Source organism: Paramormyrops kingsleyae, chromosome 19 (assembly GCF_048594095.1).
Source record: "Paramormyrops kingsleyae isolate MSU_618 chromosome 19, PKINGS_0.4, whole genome shotgun sequence".
In the NCBI taxonomy this organism is placed as follows: domain Eukaryota; kingdom Metazoa; phylum Chordata; class Actinopteri; order Osteoglossiformes; family Mormyridae; genus Paramormyrops; species Paramormyrops kingsleyae.
In genome coordinates this window covers 7,202,877-7,209,834 of record NC_132815.1, presented here as the reverse complement: position 1 = coordinate 7,209,834, position 6,958 = coordinate 7,202,877, and the positions used below count along the sequence as shown (strand labels likewise).

The following is a 6,958-nucleotide window of genomic DNA, read 5'->3' as shown; positions in this document are numbered from 1 at the left end:
TGTACCTAAACAGTAAGTAATGGCTAGCAAGCTTTAAGATCCCCTTATCTGTTACATCTCAGGCACAATTTTCACAGTGCCTTCGCTCTGAATTCATATTGTAGGTAATTCACATTGTTTTGCTCGCTGCAATACTCATAAGGGAATCACTTGCTAAATGCAGGAAGCTGTGTGTATTATCTCATTTTCTCAATAATAGTCTCTCAATGGAAAGAATTATCGGAAACACTTCACTTAAGGCCATGTTTTAGTCATTTATAAACACATTCGTAATGCATTATAATGCATTCATAAAGAGGCAAAATTATAAAGCTATCTATAGTGCATTATAGATGAGAGCTTCATAAGGCAGCTGTAATGCATTATTAACATGGCTATAATGTATTATGCCTTTTAATAAATATCTATGGCCATGTTTATAATGCTTTATGAATGCATTGTAATACATTATGAACGTGTTTATAAATGACTAAAAATATGGTCTTAAGTAAAGTGTTACTGAATTATCTCATCAACATCAATAATGGTAAATTAATATTTTTTCCTTGTAATCATTAAATGTGGGGGGTCTATATGCATGGAACTATCACCTCTTTGTTTTGCTGATGTAGTAATAACACTATTACTGCTGCTATTAAAAAAAGTCCTTCTGTTTTCTATAATCCCTTATCCGGTAGGGGGTCAGGGGGTCTGGAGCCTATCCCAGGCAGCACGAGATACCAAGGGGGGGTGGCGGGGCGCCCAGAACAGGATGGGTTTCTTTTGCAGGATTCACACTAGAAGCAGCTTAGAGACACCGATTTGCTGAGCTGCATGTCTTTGTACTGCATGAGGAAACCGGAGAACATGGAGAACCCTCGGGCAGAGCCGGGACAGGAGCTGAACTGCCAGGCCTGAAGGTGCGAGACGTACAGCCATGCTTCTCCCTGGACCATTGTCCCACCTACGCACTCTCACACCGTGGGCAATTTAGAGACACATATTCAATTCCATTCGTGAGGTCATCTGTTTTATTAATAAATAATGCATGCAAACATCTCATATGAACATATCTTAAAGTTACTGTTTTTCGTTTGTTTGTTTTTAATTTGCTCATTGTTTCCGAAACGTTGTGCATTTTTGAAATGATGTGAAGGCTGGGTGGGTTAGGGGGCAGGGCAAGGGGTGGGGCCAGGGGCGGGGGTCAGGGGTGGAGCCAATGTAAAGGGTGTGGCTTGTCTTGAATGACCTCCGCATGACGAATGACATTTTGACTTTTTCTCTTGCCGCCGCCCACCTGCCACTCAATTGATTGGTCTCATCATAAAAACTGAAATGAATAAACCCTCCCTGCAAAGACAATCCAGTACCGACACTCAGCTTGAAATTTGTCCCAAAAATAATCAGTTGCTCTAGCCGAGGCATGATGAGGCTACAGGAAAGATGAATGTGCTGGAAAATTGCATTTTCACTTGAACTGGCTCCTCGTTTTTCAATATTTATTGAAGCTTCAGACATATCTCTGAAAAGGACTGTGAACTAGTGAAGAGGCTAAACGATGTCTTCTTTGAAGTGCTAATACTGTCGTAATTATGTGCTATTTGATTTTATGGAACTTTTAAGGAATTGCAATCCTTTGTTCTGACACCTCTCCACTTAGACTAACATTTTATCATTGTGATTAATACCTAGAAGTGCCAGGGTTTATTAACCATTTTGAATAGTGTGTGCTAACTTTTTATGATATCATTCAATGGGAACTGAAACTGAAGAAAAATTTATAGAAACCTATAAACAGCAATTAGGCAATAAGTGAGTATTTAATTGCTTGCATCTGTGAATGTATAATAAAATACAGTAATAGATACAAGGTGTTATGAACAGGGTATTATGAACAGTGATCTGACAAAGGTCATATCACTGACTTGAAAATAGGCTCACATGAAATTATCATTTATCTGTCAATAGGTGACAAAATCTAGGAATTACTACTAAACATTTATACCCTTATATACTGCTGTCTCCTTACAAAAATGTTAATAGGAGATACATTTTAATTTACTACTTCAATTTTACAATTTTATGAAAGGAAAAAAAAAAGGTGATTATTTACATGTCCGCTGTGGTGTCTGTATTGGCATGCTAATCTTTGACCTTGAATAGCTATGGCATATTTGTTTAAGAAAATCCACCCTATAATATATTGCATTCACCCAGTCCTGTATGGGAAAACACAACAGAAATGGCCTGAAATTTGTATCAAGCAGAAATGAGAGGTGGGTTAGCTTAAGTGTTGTACGATAACGAATACTGAGCAAATACCTGACGACCTTGCATTTCGGCATTACAAACGCATCCAAAAATAAACCAATATCGACATCTTCGTTTCTCTCCGGAGACTCAGCTGCAGTCAAGCTCTACATACAGTAATATATATTGGCAACTGGCTATTAAGTCTGTTTCCTTCCAAGTCTATAGAAGGTAGGCCGGTGATTAGAAAATCAGAGATACATTATTTTTGGAATGGCAGGGTTACAGAGGTAGTGGGAGACAGGGCATTACTGCAACGTAATGGATATTCAACTGTCTAGCATTAAGAAGACTGTGAGTGGCGGTTTCTGTCGAGGTAGGGGCAGCAAGCGATGAAGTTTAAGAGAACGTTGACGAACACCTCCGAGAGCTCCTTCTCCTCTATATGGGTCAGTCAGGAGAGGTGTTGTGCAACGCGGTGAAGGTGCCAGTTCTCAGGGACGGAGGAGCTGGAGAGGAGCAGCCCTCGCCGGTCCACCAGCTTCACGCTCGGGAGGTCCCTGGGGCTAAATGCGGATGGAGCTCGCTGTCAATGCTGAGGTCAACTACAAAGAAAGCACCGACCGGCCCCCGGTCACTCGGCCAGGCGCCAAGACCCTGAACTCCAGGGCAGTGCAGCCAATCTTCTCAAGGCCTTTGCCAACAGCACCGGACAAGCTGTGAGGACAGAGAATGAACTGGCACACACACCGAGCAGTGCTACCCTGAACATCCCAGTGTGAAACAAATATGGTTAGGCTAGTGATCAAACCATACCCTCCAGGAAGCACACGACCTACACAATGTGCTGCAGCTAGTTTCCTCAGCTGCAGTGAGGAATATCTCAGTGAACTACGCTAACAACCAATTTTCCGGCCTTGCCCTTAACTCCCTGCGATTCTGTGGCTGGATGCGTCACGGCGACATGGCTACGTGCTGCCAAGCTATGCCAAGGATCAACCAGAAACACTCTTGCTGTGCTCTTCGATCCCAAAGCCCTTCAACTAAGTCCGCCTTCAGGAGGATCAACAAGAAGCACCACCCCACCCTTATCTTCCAGAAAACTGGAAAAAAAGGAAACTTTAGAGCAGATACTTAGCTCCTACCCCCCGAAAAAAAAATAACAATTTATTTTAAATCACGTTACCACATGCTGTCAAATAAACAGCAACCAGTCAAACAAAGAGGCATAAAATATTCAAAAATCTAATTGCGATATTGCTTCCTTTTAATGTTACTTGATAGCACAGTATTAAGGAGGGTCAAAAATCTGCACCTTTATATAATATGCTCTCCTTTCAGATCATTTAGCATTGCATGCTGTAGCTCAGAAAAAGAAACAGAAGAAAATATGAAATTTGTTTGAGAAGAGAAACATAATGAGAACCTGCTGCCGTTGCATTACTATAAAAATAGAGATTTGACATGGGCGTCTCTCGTGTCACTAACAAGCACAGCAGCAGAAGCGGGGATCCGACACCTCGAGCAAAACAAACTGAAATAAGCAGCAAGAAAAGCAAGAAGACGGGAGGAAGAAGGAGAATGGCAGCTTGGGGCCGTGTTGATGACGAAGCGGAGTGGCAGGGAATGAAATCAATGAGAGAGGATTTTAAATCAGTCCTGCATAATAGCGTGAAATATTACCGAAAATCATTTTTCTCCACATCTACCCAGACTCATAAATCAAGACGCAGGGCGCGTGCAAGAGTATAAAATCTCTAGCCCTTCAGGAGAGTCTCAGGATCTATCTCTTCTAAACAAAATTATTTATTGCCTAATAGTTTTAGGAAATTGCCAAACAAAGCCCTTGGAACTGGACTTTACATCAGTGCAGCAAAAACTATTAAGCACGGCCGTGGCTCTGAATGGCAGGGTTAATGAAAGATTGTTAATCTGTTAGCATAATTGTATGCAAGTTGCTCCTTGCTTAGCAAGCCTCTAGACTACACTATGCTATTATATGCATGTATTTGCTACATAAGAAAAGCCCAGATGGTTTGAAACAGGTGGCATCTGTTTGACTTTTAGCAGTTATATTACTTATCTTTAAGCCAAAAACACAAAACAAAATGCTTCATTGTGTCTCATAGTTTCTTGCCGCTTCGTTTGAAATGTAATTAATTAGCTGCTGCAGTTGGCGTTCACCGGTGCTCCGGCATATTAAACTGAGGTAGTGTAAAATAAAAACAGCTTGTGCACTAAAGATCACAAATGCTGATGCAATGAAATTAATAGTAAGAAACTGGGCAGGAAAACAAGACAGGAAGAAATGAAGGAAAACTGGGAGGGAGGAAAGAAACCTGCACACACAGTGTAGTTATGGCCTAGAGCAGGGTTTTTCAAATCTGGACCTCGATTCCAAATCCAGGCCTTGTTTTCAGGTCTCCCAGGTTGTTAGTTTAATAATTACTGATTCTGATTGGTCAGAGGCTTCACACCTGACTGACAGGTGAAGGAAGGCTGGAAAACCAGCAGTGCTCGGACCTCGAGGACCGTGATTTGAATAACCCTGGCCTAGAGAAAGAGCCTCGAGTCATGGCTGCAGGATACTATAAGGATACTTCCCAATGTCTCATAGGCATCCCATCTATAAGATAGTGTCAATATCATGGATGGACCTACAAAGCGAATTCTACCATAAGAATTATGGCCAGTATTCTGCTCTTAATGCTCCCTATAACAGCCCCAATATTTGCCTAGACTGTTTCACTTACCATTGGGAAATCTCTCACGAATTTGTATTTGCACTGAAAAAATGACATAAGTGTCATAAGTGGAATTCAGCCCCTGTTGGAGTGGGATTTCCGCAGAAGCAGGGGAAGTGACCGTGACCTCAGCATCCCCGCAGGGCAGCTCGCAAATCCGCCGTCGCCGCCGCGTCTCCCCAAGCAGCCGGGCCGCTTTTACGCTGCGACGCGTCACCATCAATAATTCCATGCAGCACTTTTTAAATCAAATTTCTGAACGATCGCATCCTGTCTTGTGCAAGATGGACGGAGTTCAAAGCAGAGCCCCTAGGGGAGGACCACGCAGAGTACAGTGGTCCGTACGCAGTGTGGGAGCTTTCTGAGACCTGGGCAGCACTGCTCACTGCACCAATGTTCTTTGGGGGTGCCCAAACGGAACCCTGAAGTGTTTTGTTGTGTGGTGGGCCCAGCATTGCACTGTATCAGTGCATGCCCCCAACCCGACCGGACCTGTACCTTCCCCCGCATTGCAAAATCTGCTGAGAAGCACCCCTCCTTCCTGCAAATTATATAATTAGATATAACTATTTCTTCATACTGAATGTGCCAAACTAAGCGGGGGCCCAAGGTGACATTTTCTCAAGATGCCCAGAATTTCCAGCCCCATCTTCTAATCACATACGCATTTGAGTGCGAATTTCAGTCTCAACACACTTTTATGTCTAACTGCATTTTATATCACTTCAGCATGCAGAGCTATCCGAGTGTAGAATATCTGTATTGACTGGTATAATAACTTGTTTCAGTCAATTAGATTTAAAATAATCGCGCCATAGTGCTTTACTGGCCATTCACGGTTTATAACTCACATAGGTTAAACAGATATGATTCCTTGCAAATGTGGCAGAAAAAATGACAATGTCTGGAAAACATGCGCTGCAGATTTAAAGTGCTACGTAAGCTATAATTGAACACCCAGCATAAAAGACTATTGAAGAGAGAGAGAGAAGAAGAAAAAAAGCTTTCAACCCGTATTCTTGATTACTCATGTCCTGTTACATCACAGGCCACAAGATGGCGTCATCTATTGCTTGATAAACCTTGAGTAGCTACTTGGATAAACACCACACCTTAGTTTAAACAGATTTTTATGAGCAGTAATTATGATAAATAACATTTCATAACAAATAAAGGCAAAATTAGCAGAGGTGTGTCTTATTATCAGAAAATAATTGCAGTGTAGTTATCGTCATGGCGATGTTCCCCGGCAGTCCCCAGTGGCACATCTTAGTGGGGGCAACGATCCTTTTTATGAATCACGTGTCTTTTTACCCCAGTAATCTAGGAAAACATTATTCACCTGATCTCCAGTAAAATGATTACGCATAACATTTATCTCCCGCTTTTGCCCGGAGTGCTCCTGAAATGGAAAGGATAATTTAACATCCTCCAGGAAAACCCTTCGTTACAAGTCACCGTAGTAATATGGATGAATTTAGGATATGGCAATCAATAAGGGAACGCCGGCTCCCTTAAAGTAATAGTTTAGCTACAAGTAATATTAATTTGAATGTTATGTGAGTAATGGATTAAAACCATAATGGACAGCAAAAAGTTACAGAATATTTTATTTACGCAGGGAATCCTCCAAAAAATAAAGATAAATAAATAAAACCACACACCCCTGATTCGATTTTTCTTTATAAGAACCAGGAATTGCTCTAACAGGTTCGTTGGTCTGGGTACTGTCACTGTGATTGTACCACCATTTCTCACTGCATAATTGTAACGTGAAATATATTAAATTCTACATTAAATTTCACCATTGTCCCACTAGCTTCTGCATTTGACAACACTGGAAGGATCTCCTGTATTTTTAACATGCATTTAGTAATAGCGGTTCAAATACCAAGACAACAGCTTTTCAGTAGCAATTCCAAATGATAATCTGTTTATCCACCTAGCCACAACCTGTAATATTTTATTTTTTTCAAGGTAAGACA

General features: G+C 41.4%; 1 protein-coding gene across 1 annotated transcript in view; it reads left to right on the top strand.

The window, feature by feature from the left end:
- The first annotated feature begins 836 nt into the window (after positions 1-836).
- The window catches only part of LOC111836091 (exostosin-1), a 189,210-nt gene continuing 183,088 nt past the window's right edge, over positions 837-6,958 (top strand). The window contains exon 1 of the mRNA XM_023797052.2: positions 837-899. The gene's annotated coding sequence lies outside the window, so the exon portion shown is untranslated. The remainder of the gene's footprint in view (positions 900-6,958) is intronic.